The 14,909-nt window shown below is 45.8% G+C and overlaps 1 protein-coding gene across 4 annotated transcripts in view; it reads left to right on the plus strand.

The window, feature by feature from the left end:
• Positions 1-14,909, plus strand: part of PC (pyruvate carboxylase) — a 96,030-nt gene that overhangs the window by 4,212 nt on the left and 76,909 nt on the right. For all 4 annotated transcript variants that reach the window (XM_081797707.1, XM_081797706.1, XM_081797710.1 and 1 more), the window contains exon 2: positions 841-878. The gene's annotated coding sequence lies outside the window, so the exon portion shown is untranslated. The remainder of the gene's footprint in view (positions 1-840; positions 879-14,909) is intronic.

Below are 14,909 nucleotides of genomic sequence, written 5' to 3' on the forward strand. Positions count from 1 at the left end.
GTTAGGTGTCTGCCTTCAGCTTAGGTCATGATCCCAGAGTCCTGGGATCGAGCCCCGCATCGGTCTCCTTGCTCAGAGGGAGGCCTGCTTCTTCCTCTCCCACTCCCTCTGCTTGGTGTCCCCTCTCTTGCTGTGTCTCTCTCTGTCAAATAAATAAATAAAATTTTTAAATTAAAAAAAGGAAAGGATCTGAGGAAATAGGGAAATAGGAAACATACCAGCTCTCAGGTCACGTAAGACAGTTCTTAATTAGTGTCAAGTTACTTCGTGAAATAGGAACCAGGCTCAGAGAATCCAAAGGGGAGCTACCTCCTGAAGGATTAGAGACAGCTCTGCGGAGAAATTGGGCCTGGGGCTGAATGGAGGTGGGCAGGAAGAGAAAACACTTCAGATAAAACAATAAAAGTTTCCAGAACTTGTTCTTGTGTAGTGGGTGCCAGAAAAGGGTTTTACTTTCATGCTTCTTACTGAGCACGTTGGCTAATGTCTGAGAGTGTCCTTTGTACCAGGCTTGGTGCCAGTGCTTTGTGTATGTTTCCTCACTGGGAACTCTCCGAGCTGGATGCTGTTGTTATTCCCATTTCACAGATGAGGAAACAGGCTTTGAATGGTTATGGGAATGGGTGGCTGAGCAGCAAGGGGTGGGGCCCAGACAGTTGGACAAGAGCCAGGGTACTCTCAGCTCCCCCCCACCCCCCACCCCCGCCGCCGTCCCAAGTCCATAAGATGGAAGCAAAGGAACAGTTCTCTGGGTTCTAAATCTATGTTCTTGCCACTCCTAGGTTCTCTGGGGAATGCCTGGAGAAATGAGGATAACACTTCTTTTTTCTCTTACTTTAGATAGCAGCTGCCTTCTGAGAGCTGACAGAACACTGAGGGTAAGTCCGTGCCTGATTCCAGGTTGGTGGGATGCGCATCGGTCTTCTTCAGGAGCAGGTGTAGGTGTAAGCAGTCCTGGCATGTCCATCATCAAGTTCAATAAATAAGAAAGGTCAAGCTCTGAGCTTTAGAAAGTATAAGCAGTCCTTGTCTGTTCCTGATCTCCCTTGGTTTACACAGGAAAGTGACATCTGGCTCTCTGCTGGCCCCAGTAAGTAGCCGGCAACCTCGGCAGGAGGCCTGACTTCTGGAAGGGTGTGGCTTGGGAAGCTGGTCAAGGGGAGGGTGGCGGGGCTTCTCAGGACCACAAGAAGCATGTTTAGGGCTGGGCAGCCTCTGGGAAGACCCCTTGAGTCAATGGGTAGAACAGGCAGCTGGGCAGTGGGGGACTTGAGGAAGTGTGAAGCTGGACATGGGAGGTGGCTCTGTCTGCTGGCTGTAAAGACCCTTGATCTGTGTTTCCAGACAATGACACCCAACCTTTGGGAGTCCCAGTGATAAGGGGGTAAAGGGGTGAAGTTGGACCTTCTTTGCCCACATAGCGCTCAGACAGCACTGTCCCATATAACCCTCTGCTTCTCACACAGGTTTCCCCCAGTGCACCGATCTGGGTGCATCTCCTCAGCCTAATGGCCAAGGCCGTCTGGGCTGCAGTCCACCTAATGACCCAGTCCTATCTCCCTCTGCTAGTCCAACACAAACGTCCTGCCCGGCACGATCCTCGCTGTCTGTCTAGCGTCTCCCTAGTGTATTTCAGACACTGATAATGTTGCTGTTCCCCACATCCAGAGGCAGGCCACTTGGCTATCCTCATTTTATAGCCAGGTGCCCTGGGGCTTTGTGGCTCAGGGACAGCCTTCCCCAGAGCTCATGTTCTGTGCTCAGAGTGGAGATTCCTTTGTGTTGGGATTTTTCTTTGGCTTCTACCCATTGTGTAGGGATTTTTCTCAGGTGACCCGTCATGACCCAGGAGTTGTTCTGCTTTCTGAGATGTTCCCACAGTCCTCTCTAGTCCTAGGTCTTGGACCAGCAGTGGCCATTTTCCAATCTAGGATTGCGTTTGCTTTGAAAAGTAGATGGAGTGGGGCACCTGGCTGGCTCAGTCGGTAGAGCATGTGACTCTTGATCTCAGGGTTGTGAATTCAAGCCCCACATTGGGCGTGGAGCCTACTTAAAAAAAAAAAAAATTCTCATCAAATGAAAAGCAGGTGGAGTAAAGGCAGATGGGTATGGATTTTTTATGGACTCTGCCCTCCACAAAGGTTCTACTGCCCTATTCTCTCTGCTTGCTCTCATTTTCCTATTCTTGGTTGATAGAGTTGAATGTTATTGCTCTTACTTGCATCCCTGTGCGGAGAGGTGGGAGAGTTGGGTGAAGGCTCCAAACCAGCTATCTTACGGAGCTGAGAAATTGGGGCCCAGAGAAGGCTGATTAGCAGAATCCAAGATTCTGACCTTTCCCCTGCTTTTTTAAGAGTGCCCTCTTTTCTTGTATGTCTTCGCCCAAATCCATCAGTATTAAGGGAAAATTAGTTGCCAAGAAGGGCTGCCTTTTACCATGTTATCTAATTTGTTAAGGCTTGTCTGGCGCTTCATCCCTAAGTCCCTGCTGAATCCTCAGAGTTTTCCTTAGTTACTGGAACTAAGACTGCCATGGAAGGTGGCCGCCCTGCCCTCCTCCTTTGCCTTCTCCTTGGTGATCCTGGAGGGAGGGGGATGCTTTGTGTTGTTGTTGTTGTTTTAAGTAGTATGCCAGAAGGTGTAACTGAGGTCATCCCAGCACCCCCTCATTGCCGCTGTCCCGTAGCTCCTTATCCTGATTTGCGAGCAGGCCAGAGAAGGGGTGGGGGGCGGATAGCCAAGACTGCTCTAAGTACATTTCCACCAGCTGTGTGTGGAATGGGGCCAGACTCCACATGTGGCAGCTCCCCTCCCCACAGACAACCATCCCTGGCTGAGGCCTTAAGGAAAATTACGTGATCTGTCTGTGCTGAGTCATGCTTAGTCTCGGAGGATCTGTGTGGTACCTTTCGCATGTCTGTCACTGGTCAGCCAAGCGTCTGGGAAGGGCTGCATTTACCCGGGAGTGATATCATGCTGCTAATCTGTTGTATTTGCACATCACTGTATGCTTCTCCGAGTGCTTTTACTAATGTGCTTTATCAGCATGAAATTTATTAATATGAAATGTTTTGTTTATTCCGGATTTCTCTCTCTCTTTTTTTTTTTTTTAAAGATTTTATTTATTTATTTGAGAGAGAGAGAATGAGAGACAGAGAGCATGAGAGGGAGGAGGGTCAGAGGGAGAAGCAGACTCCCTGCTGAGCAGGGAGCCCGATGCGGGACTGGATCCCGGGACTCCAGAATCATGACCTGAGCCGAAGGCAGTCGCCCAACCAACTGAGCCACCCAGGCGCCCCACTGGATTTCTCTCTTAAGGATGAGGAAACTGAAGTTCGGAGAGATTAAGTGACCTGTTGAGTTTCAGGTGACTGGAATGTCTGGGTGGGGATGGGGCACCCTTCCCCTCCCCCTGGGCTTTTGTGTAACACAAAGATAATTTGGAAGTTACTTTGGTTGAAAAAAAAATTGATTTTCAGTTTGTTAAAGTCACAAGCTCAAAAATCAATTTCTTCCTTTAAGGGCTAGTCTTTTTGTTATTTATTTTATTATTTATTTATTTTTTTTTTGTAGTTTATTTAATCTCCACACCCAATGTGGGGCTTGAACCCATAACTCTGAAATCAACTGTCATGACCTCTTCTAGCCCGCCAGGTGCCCCAAAGGCTAGTCTTTTATTTTTATTTTTATTCATTTATTTATAGAGAGGGAGAGGGGAGAGAGGGGAAGAGGGAGAGGGAGAGAGAGAATTTTAAGCAGGCTCCATGCCCAGCATGAGCTGGCGTGGGGCTCGATCTTACAACCCCAACATCAAGACCTGAGCAGAAATCAAGAGTCAGATGCTTAACCGACTGAACCAGCCAGGTGTCTCTAGTCTTTTAAATTTCACTTTTAAGTAAAGCCTATAGATCTTTCTGTTCTATTTATGATTCTAGAAAATTTTAACAAATCAGTTTGAAGGGACCTTTTTATTAATACTTGATTCCATTTGCAAACTTAACTCATTTGAAAATTTTAAATTGAATTTGTAAATTACATTCAACTTTCTTTAATTATTTTAACGCTTCCAATTGTCTGCTTAACAAACATCCCTAATGCTTAAATAATTCCTGTAAATCTAATAAATTAAGCTGACTGTTAAATTTTCTTTAACATTCTTATACTGTTTTATGTTTTACCATTTTAAAGCTATTCTACTCACTTTATTGAGGTATTTCTAACATAATAAGTTGCGCATCTTTAGTGTAAATATATAAATTTCCACATATGTATCCTCTTGTGAGACCTTAACCACAGTTAACATAGTGAACACATCCATTGCTTCTGAAAGTGTCCTCATGCCCTTTGGTAGTCCCTCCCTCCCATTCCTCTCTGCTTCCCCCATCCCCAAGTAGCCACTGAGTTGCTTTCTGTTACTGTAGATTAGTTTGCATTTTTTGGAATTTTACGTAAGTGGAATCATAGAGTATGTGTCCTTTTTTGTTTGGTTTCTTTCACTCAGCATAATTATTTTGAGATCTGTCCATGTTGTTGCATCCATCAGTAGTTCTTCCCTTTTGCTTCAGGGTAGTATTCCATTATGTGGGTACTCCACAGTTTATTTAATTCACATGTTGTCAGTCGTTTCAGTTATTTCCAGTTTTTGGTGGTTCCAAATAAAGCTGCTGTGAATGTTTGTGTACAAGTCTTTATGTGGACATATATTTCCTTTTCTCTTGGGCAAATGTGTAGAGTGGAGTGGCTAGAGCATATGATAGGTGTATATGTAACTTGAACTTGCCCAGCCTTCTTCCAAAGTGGCTGTACCATCTTACATTCCCACCAGCAGCCTACGAGAGCTGTAGTCTCCACATCCTCACCGACACTGGATATGGTCAGTCTTTTTTAGCCATTCTAAAAGATGTGTGTTGGTGTCTTGTGGTTTCTTTTTTTGTTTGTTTGTTTTAAAGACTTTATTTATTTATTTGACAGAGACACAGCAAGAGAGGGAACACAAGTAGGGGGAATGGGAGAGGGAGAAGAAGGCTTCCCGCTGAGCCGGGAGCCCGATGCGGGGCTTGATCCCAGGACCCTGGGATCATGACCTGAGCCCAAGGCAGATGCAAGACTGAGCCACCCAGGCGCCCCATTGTGTCTTGTGGTTTCAATGTGAATTTCCTTGGTTACTAATGATGTTGAGCATCTTTGAGCTTATTTGTCATCTGCTGTACTGATTTTAAACTTAATAAAATTCTTACTTAAAAACCAAACTCAGTTACATATTTTCATTGGAATCTTGAGACTGACTTGTTATTCTGAACAGACTGAACTCCCTTGAATTGAAGTACGTAAAATAACAGATACACACAGATTTCTTAACTCAAAATTATAAATACTATAGTTTTTATTTTCTTGGGCATATTTATTCTTAATGCTTTAACTTCCTGGAATTAAAGAATCTTACCTAACAAAGAAATAATGCTATGATTTCAAACTGTAGTAAATTATTTTCCTAAGCAACTTCAGGAGTTTCTTTCTCCACTAGATGACATTTCTTTATAATTCAAGAGATTCCTGGCCAGGATGAAACTAGGTCTTTTCCTTTGAGTCCAGCTGCTAGGCAGAGTCCTCATTCATCGCTGTTTTGCCCCCAAATGGGGATAGGCTCACAGCCCATAAGCCCCAGATTGAAACATCACGTTGCCTAATCCTCTTCCCATGGAACTCTGCACTTTTCCACCCAGGCTGCCATACCGTGTGACTGGATCACTAGATTCAATTAACCTATTTAAGGCTTCATTTCTCATGCACTATGGCCACAAAATAGGTGGAATTAAAGTACGAACTAGGTGGAATTGAAATTCTGTGTATCTTCCAAGGCTTTCTCTTACCAAGGACTAGCTGTAAAATCAGGCCAGTGACCCAGCAGTTTTGGAATTTGAGTCCCAGTCTTCTGAGTCTAGGTCTGGCATTCCACACACTCCCCTCCCCCATTTCTTACATCTTCTCAAATGAAGAGTAAGGGAGTCTGGTGGTACTTCAGAGTACTGGTGGTTTCTGGTCATGCTTGGTTACCAAGAAATCCTGGCACCAAGAACCCATGCCTGCCTTTTGCTTTTCTTCAATTCACCTTCCTAGAAATGGTGAGAACCCTGGCTTCTCCCTGACCTTGCAATAGAGAGCTACCAATCTCTCTGGAGGGCCCATTACCATCAAATTATTTTTATAGATTTGATGTTAGATGATAAATGGATTTGGACTTGTATTCCCATCCTGGTCACTATGTGTGGCCTCAGGAAACTTGTGGGTGGTTAGTGGGACCTGGTTGAAAATTATTAATGCAGCCTGACCTCTCCCGTGATGGCTGATGCTGACGTCACCCCATGTGTTGAAGAGTGAACGTCTGTGGAGTTCCAAGGAAAGGAAATTTGAGTGGGGGACTGCTTAGATTCCTGCTCTGCAGTTTGAAATACAGTCTCTATTTAGCTTTGGCTCTGAGTTTCCCCTTCAGGTGGTGAAGCAGCACTGTGTGATAATAAAGAGCATATGGGAGTATATTGATGATGGCAGTGACATCACTGAGTTAACAGAATCTCTGTTCAGAGAGAGAGGAAGATGTGCTCCACCACAGGGCAGGGCATTAAATGGCAGGCGATATAGAGAAGATCACACCTAAAACTTAAATAAATAAATAGAGCATACGACACAACAGTGTCAGTTCTAGAAATGTAACCTGAGGTATAACGGGGCAAGCACACAAACTGGGCTGCTCAGATCAGCACTCTTATAGCAGAAAATGGGAAACCGGGGCACCTGGCTGGCTCAGTTGGTGGAACGTATGACTCTTGATCTCAAGGTTGTGAGTTTGAGCCCCACATTGGGTGTAGAGATTACTTAAAAATAAATCTTAAAAAAGGAAAAAAAAGGAAAGAAAATGGGAAGCCACCAAAATGTACCTCAAAAAAGTATTGCTACATGTGCAGTCTGTTCAGTGTCCTACAATGCAGCTTTAAAAATAGCCCTTGTACCCTAATCAAATGGTTGCTCTAAATTTGTTACCCTAGAACAAGATGAGAAAGGTATATTATAAAACAATGTGTAGCATCTCCTTTTTGGTTATTTTGGAATGCTATACCAAAATTTTTTTCCTAGTTGCTAGAATTATAAAATGTGTTTAAAATTTTTTTGTTTTGCTGTGTCTTTTATTTTTGAATAATCAGCTTTAAAAAAAATAGAGAAGGGTACAATTTATAATACGATGTGGGACTTAAGATCAGGGACAGAATTTTAACTATCAGAATTCCTCTCATTTGGATGCCTGGGTGGCTCAGTTGGTTAAGCGTCTGCCTTCAGCTCAGGTCATGATTCCAGGGTCCTGGGATCAAGTCCCGCATTGGGCTCCTTGTTCAGCGGGGAGCCTGCTTCTCCCTCTGCCTGCTTGTGCGCTCTCTCTTTCTCTCTCTCTGACAAATAAATAAGATATTAACAACAACAACAAAATAATTCTTCTCTTTTACTCCTGTTCTCCAGCAGATTGTTTGGGGGGATCAAAACCTCTTTCTAAATGCCATACAAGTTATAGATTCCTGGGGAATAGTGGAATAAAGACTTCTTAAAAGATGCTTCTCTCTAAAGAAATGAAAAAACTGGCAAAAATTGTCAAAATCATCTTTTTCAGAATTCTGGAAATTAATGGCTTGCAGCAATCCAAGGAGCATTTACTCAAGAGAAATGGCCGAATCTTATTTTCAACAGAAATTATGAGTCATGCAAAGAAACGAGAAAGAATGGCACATAACATAGGAAAAGCTGCTGGTGGAAACTATCCCTAAGGAAGCTCAGATGTTGGACTTTTATAAAGACTTTAAATCAGCTGTGTTAAAACATGTCTAAAGAGCTAAACTATGAGAAGAGTGCCTCGCCGAATAGAGATGATAGAAATTATAAAAAAGGAACCAAAAAGAAATTCGGGAGCTGAAAATACAATAGCTGAAATGAAAAAGTCACTACAGGGGCTTAATAGCAGAATAAAGCAGGCAGAAGAAAGAATCCATGGACTTGAAGATGGGTCAATTGAGATTATCCAGTTGGAGGAACAGAAGGGAGCAAGAATGAAGGAAAATGAACAGGCCTCAGATGCCTGCAGAACACCATCAAACCTATCAATATTATTACACAAAAAAATTCAACAGTAAATTTGAAGATCTAATTGGCTTTATTAAATGATTCTTGAATCTGGCAGCATCCCGTCTAGCAAGTAGAGGAGAGCTCTGGGGAGTGCTACCAGGTATTTAAAGGAGGGAGGGTGAGGCAAGGAGTTATTAGCAGAAGAAAAGAAGAGATTGTTCTAGACCAGTCACCTTTCCTCAGAGGGTGCAGCAGAGGGTCTTTTTAGATGGATTACCTTATCTTTCTCTGGGGAATAGAAAGGCTCACGGGACAGATTACTTCTTTTGTGCTGACCAGAAAATTCCAGATTGATTGGTTTAAGATTCCACTTCTAGAGAGGTTGAAACTGCAATTAAGTCTTGGTTTGCCCATCCTGGGGGCAAGTGACTCCACTTTGAGCTTGTGGCTTTTCTTTTCTTCCTTTCTCTCTCTCTCTCTTTTTTTTTAAATGTAAGCTCTAGGCCTAATGTGGGGCTTGAACTTACAACCTCAAGATCAGGAGTCCATTTTTGTACCCACTAAGCCAGCCAGCGCCACCCCCCCCCCCGTGGCTTTCTTGTAAAGTGTGTGCATATGGGAGTCCTAGCAGGAGAGGATGGAGAGAAAGGAGCAGAATGAATATTTGAAGAAATAATGGCCAAAAACTTCCTAAATTTGATGAAAAACAATAGTTTACGTGCCCAGGAATCTCCACGAACTCCAAGTAGGAAAACTCAAAGAGAACCACACCTGGGCATCACGTAAAGATTCTTGAAAGCAGCTCTTAAGCAACTCATCACAAACAAGGGATCTTTGATAAGATTAAGAGCTCATTTCTCCCTGCAAACCACAGAGGCCAGAGGCAGTGGGATGAACACAGATGCCGAAATGAGGCAAACTTTCAATGTATTTGACCTTTGAGTCAGAGATAGCTCAGATCTCTTCAGTCCTCAGGCACAACATGTCTGTTTAGTCCCTAAATAACAATTGAGGTCTTTTCACACTTGATCTGCAGGAAGTCTGTCTTTTACCAAGTTCCCCTCCGCAAGTATTTCTAGAAATGCCTAAGAAATGCTTATTCTATGTTCTACCAAGCTGAGAACGTAATAGGCCCTCCAAATATTTAAGTGAATGAAATCTGTCTGGGTTGCTTCCTTCTTTGGCCAGCTGTCTATCTACTCTTGTGCACGTCACCTGGTTCTCCCTGTCTCAGGGTTATTGTCTCTCTCCTCATACCATTTTGCCTGAAAGATGCAGACCAACCAGTTTAATAACTTCTCAAAGTACAGCTTTTAAAAGTATTACTGGACGTTTCACAAAATTTTACTGACTGCTTGGGAAATAGCAGAATGGAATTACAAAACAGGAAAAAAAAAAGTTTTGCCTCAAGAAAAATAGAACAGCGGCTATAACCTAATAGTGGCAGCCTCTCCCCTGCCAGTAAGCCATCGGCGTGTCAACAAATACTGGAGTCTAATCCCAACCAGCACTTCCCAGGACACCGTTGAGCCACCTACTGATGTTCTGTTGCTTCTGTTGGTAACACTCCTCATAGCGTATAGCACTTTCCAGTTTTATCATTTCGTCAGACAGTTCTTACTGGCACTGGTCAAGGTCATGGTTTCGCTGTTTATGGATGACAGCAGAGGTTAGAGGGGTTCAGTGACTCAACCAGCTCCGCCAGGAAGCTTTTGAAAGCAGCACCTTGATTCCTGGCCTGGAGTCCTTCCTGCTGTCACACACGGGATTAGAATGGGATGTGGCCGTATCACTGTGCGCAGGGCTGAAGAGATCACTCTGAAACTCAGTCTTTCTTACTTGAGTTTATCTCTTGATGGGGGTTTGCAGCTTCTTCCATTAGAGCTGTTTGTGGTCACTTGGACTTCCAGGCCAACTGGGAGCCTCCACTCAGGACAGGGTCTCCTCCCTGTTGTGTTGCCCGAGACTGAAGCCAGGGTCACTTCTGTAAGACCTGAAGGTTTGGCTCCGCCTTGCAGGCTTTTGACTGTTCAATTCCAGCCGGTTGCAAAGCTGCTGTTTGTTTTTACTGACCCAAGCCATCTTTCCCTCCCTTTTTACCCCCAATAGTCTTAAATGGCAGTTTGAATATTTGGCAGAACAAATTCCCCATGACCTAATGCTGCGTTTCACAATTGAATGGTTTAAGAAGGGCACAAGTTATTACTGTGCAGTATTCCAAGAAATTGTTCTTTCCTCAGACGTTTACTGTGGCAGGCATTGCTCTTTGCCGGACGCGGTGGGGCTACCAGAGGGAGCGTCTGACGGTGTGGCCCTTGCCCTTGGTCATGTATCCCGTGGTTGGGGAGAGAAGGCAGGCATGTGCTGGGGCAAAATACATGCTTGCTCAAGGAGTGCTTGTGAATGAGGAGCCGCTGTAATTGGCGCTCACCGAGGGCTGTTTCTGTGCCGGGGGAGATAGATGCTCAATGCAAAAATGACGAGAGTGGCTAAGAGCAGAGCTCTGGAGTCAGGCAGTCAGGAGTGGAGTTGGACTTTGGCCCTTTACCAGCCCTGTCACTTCTAGCAAGTTCCTGAGCCCCTTTGAGCCTTGGTTTCCTCATCTATAAAATAGGGACAATAAGACCTTCCTCACAGGGCTGTTGGGGGAATTAAACGAGATCACATTATGTGACGTGGCAGCCAGCGGACACATCACGATGGTGGCTGTGTTGATGGTACTGGGGGAGGACAGCCACAGGGGAACACAGCGTGGAGTAGAGCACAGGACCCCGAGGGCCTGCAAGTTGAAGGGATGGTGTCAGGTGGGTGGCTACTCAGGAAGGACTTCTTGGGAGAGCTGGCTGTGAGACAGGGGGGTCCTGTTTGGGCTGGCAGAGAGTGTGGTGTCTAAGTGGGGTGTCTCTCCTGATCAGATGAGGGCCCCCAAATGTGGGGTGGAAGCCGGGGTTTGGGCAATGAAAGGATTCACCCGAGGCAGAACAAAGGAGATAGAAGTGTATTGAATACAGCAAGGGAGCGGAGGACAGGACAGCAAAGCAGAGACTGCAACGAGGCAGTGAGTGGGGCTGTTTTTAAAGGGGGGAGGTGAGGTATGGGGATGCACGGAATTCTCCCTTTTTTGGTAACTGTGCCAAACTGTGGCTGTAAGTAGCCCATTGCTTAGTTAGGGCCTATGGGTATTTTGAAGTGAGGCGCCCGATGGGCCTGTCTGTATTCAGCCAGGAGGTCACTGTGGGCCCTTTATCCATTCCATTGCTTAAGCCTTTTTGCCTAAAAGCTGCCTCTACAGAGAGGAGAGGACAGCATCCAAGTGGTGGCACACGGACAAAGGTCATGATGATGGGAAAAGGCGGGCATCGGGAAGGGTGATGCCCCAGCCTCGCTGGTGGGAGGAAGATGGTGGAAGCCCCACGAGGGTGGAGGTTTGCGCCTGCTATGTTCACTGCTGAACCCACAGGACCCTGCGCTTAGGAAACCCTGTTGAAAGAATGACTGCTGTTGGGGGATTCATTCTGTGAATGCCCAGCTGCCTGCTGGGATCTGAGATGATGAGAAACCTCTGAGATGCTTGAGCGGGCAACCACCCATGGGTGAATGGGGTTTTGAAAAACTCTTCGGGAAGTAGCATGCTGGCTGGCCTGGAATGGGGAGAGGCAGGTCGTCAGGGTGGGAGACCAGCTCTGAGAGGTCGTTGTAACTCAGACAGGGAGGTGATGGGCAGGAAGGAGCAAATACAGACGGCTACAGAAGAAAGGTTGCCATGGGTGGAGTGCAGAAAGGACTCAGCTCGAATTTTCAACTCTGCCTCCATCTTGAGATGCAGAGCTGGAAAAGCAACCACATTCATTGAGCTGAAGAGACAAATTGGACAGGCATAGACACAGGGAATTGGAATGGAATGCGCTTTTTGGACTGGGCTGTTCAGCACAACGCACAATTTCCTGAGAAAATTGAGTTTGCTTGAGACCAGAGCAGCTAGTCCTGAGAACGCACCTGGAATCCAGAGAGAAATCAAGCCAAGTCCTCCTACTTCTTGAATCGAGGGCCTTCCCTTTTCTCCCGATTTTAGGGCAGGAGCTGCTGACAGGGTCCAGATGAGAGACCAGCATGCCGTCTGCATGGTGAGCCTGTCAGAGCCCCTTCCTGCTTGGTTAGGTGGGCCGGCAGGGCTACTGGGGAGAGAAACGGCTTCCAGGTTCTTGGAGCTTTCCCTTTCCTTCCAAGGTAGGGAAGGTGGAAGCTGAAACTGCCTGCCAGCACTGGGACTTAACTCTAAGCAAAACAACGGATTTGTAGAGGTTAAATTCAAGAGGTTTTATTCTTTGCATTTTTTAGGTGCATGGTGAGGGAGGCATTTTGGAGAGGGGGAGCCTCCTAGCACACCCTGCATATGCATTTATAACTCTGGCTTCTGTTTTTCTTCCAACTACTTTGTTTTCATGTTTCACGTGCTTTTTTTGCCATTTTGGAATGGCATTTGGTGAGTAGGACAGGCAGGTGGGGCTCCTGCGGAGGAGAGGGGTGGTGAGTACATTGAGACTGGTCGTGAGTGAGGGGATGGTATGCTTTACCTTATGGTATGCTTTACCTTCTAAGCAAAGATCTGCGTCTGGTCCTGTAGCTGGCCTTTCTCTCTTGTTTTTACAACTTGGAGTCTGTTTTCTTGCCCCTCCTAGCTCACTTCTCCCACTGGAGAGAACACAGCTTTAAAGAGGTTTTATTCCCCAGGAGGCAGAACAAGGGCAGAGGGCAAGTACAGCCATTCCTAGCAGAATTATGGTCTCAGGAAGACATTTCAGCCACTGTCTCTTTGAGATTTTTGTCCCAGATCAGCAAGCCAAGCAGAGTAAGCCCAAGGGTCCAGTCATTGATGGGTTTGCATCCAAAGATCTCTCATGGTGTTTTTCACCCACAACACTTTAGACACTAAATGTGTGATATTTTTCCTAACACAAACCAATTTTCTGATTCTCTGATACCAACTGGGTGTCCTACAGTTTAATTTGGTTCTGACACTAACTACCTGGAGTTAGTGCAGACCCCATGGGTTAAGGGCTCAGTTGCACAAGACTGTCTCCCATTCAGATGCCAGTCCCAAGTGCCAGGTTGCCGTTTGTACGTCTGTCGACTGGCTGTAAATAGGGGGTTCCCACGACCACCTCCTTGCGTTTGCTAATTTGCTATAATGGCTCACAGAACTCAGGGAGGCACTTCGCTTTACTTATGTTTACTGATCGATTATAAAGGGTGCAAATGAACAGCGAGATGAAGGGGTACTTTGGGTGAAATCCAGAAGGATTCTGAGCACAGGAACTTCTGTCCCAGTGGAGTTGGGGGGATGCCTCCCTTCCAGCACACAGAGGCATTCACCAACAAGAAGGTCTCTGAACTCTGTTGTTTAGGGTGTTTATGGAGGTTTCATTATGTAGACATGATTGGCCACTGGTGACTAACTCCTTCTCTAGCCTCTCTCCCCTTCCTGAGGCCCAGGGGTGGGGCTGAACGTTCCCACCCTCTGATCACACCACTGGTTCCTCTGGCAACCGGCCCCCTCCTGAATGCTATCGAGGTGCCCACCAAGAGTCATCTCATTAGCATAGACTCTGGTGTGGTTGAAAAGGGCTTGTTGTGAATAAGAAAAGACTCCCCTCTCACTCAGGACATTCCAAGGGTTTTAGAATCTCTTGTGCCCGGGAAACCTGGAATAAAGACCAAATTCCTGTTCATTATATTACCATATCATAGGGTCCTTGTAGGATTCTGGGCTTCGATGGGCTGGTGTACCCGTGCAGTGAAATCTCTGGGATGGTGGAGTGCCTTCCACCCTGGAAACTGAGGTCTGGTGGAACAGCCACGGATGAGTCAAGGACGCCCAGCTGTGACCCGGGCAGTGGTCTCAGAGGTACTACACACAGACCTGACAGTCTACAACCAGTTCACCAACTGGTAAACCAGAGAGTTAGGGTTTAACTTAAAAAAAAAACACCAAGTATTTTAGCTAAATAATACTTGGCACCTGACACAACATTTATATATGAAAGCCTTGTTTTGTTCTTTTTCCCTTGTAACCTAGTTCCGCTTCCTAGAGGCCACCTCAGTTAAAGTATCTTGTCTATCCTTTTAGAGATGATGGGTCCATTTAAAATATAAATCTAGGGGCGCCTGGGTGGCTCAGTCGGTTAAGCGGCTGCCTTCGGTTCAGGTCATGATCCGGGAGTCCTGGGATCGAGCCCCGCGTCGGGCTCCCTGCTCAGCGGGGAGTCTGCTTTTCCCTCTCCCTCTGCCTGCCTCTCTGCCTACTTGTGCTCTCTATCTGTCAAATAAATAAATAAAATCTTTAAAAAAAAAATAAATAAATAAATAAAATATAAATCTATTTCTGGGGCGCCTGGGTGGCTCAGTTGGTTAAGTGTCTGCCTTCAGCTCAGGTCGTGATCTCGGGGTCCTGGGATCGAGCCCCGTGTGGGGCTCCCTGCTCAGCGGGGAGTCTGCTTCTCCCTCTGCCTCTGCCCTTCCTCCCTGCTGATGCTCTCTATCTCTCTCTCAAATAAATAAATAAAATCTTTTTTTTTTAAAGATTTTATTTATTTGACAGAGAGATAGCAAGAACACAAGCAGGGGGAGCAGCAGACAGAGGGAGAAGCAGGCTCCCCACCGAGCAGGGAGCCCGATACGGGACTCGATCCCAGGACCCCGGGATCACGACCTGAGCAGAAGGCAGATGCCTAACAACTGAGCCACCCAGGCACCCCTAAATAAATAAAATCTTAAAAAATAAATAAATAAAACATAAATCTATT

Source organism: Leptonychotes weddellii, chromosome 11 (genome assembly GCF_054177405.1).
Source record: "Leptonychotes weddellii isolate Sample4059 chromosome 11, ASM5417740v2, whole genome shotgun sequence".
NCBI classification, from domain to species: Eukaryota; Metazoa; Chordata; class Mammalia; order Carnivora; family Phocidae; genus Leptonychotes; species Leptonychotes weddellii.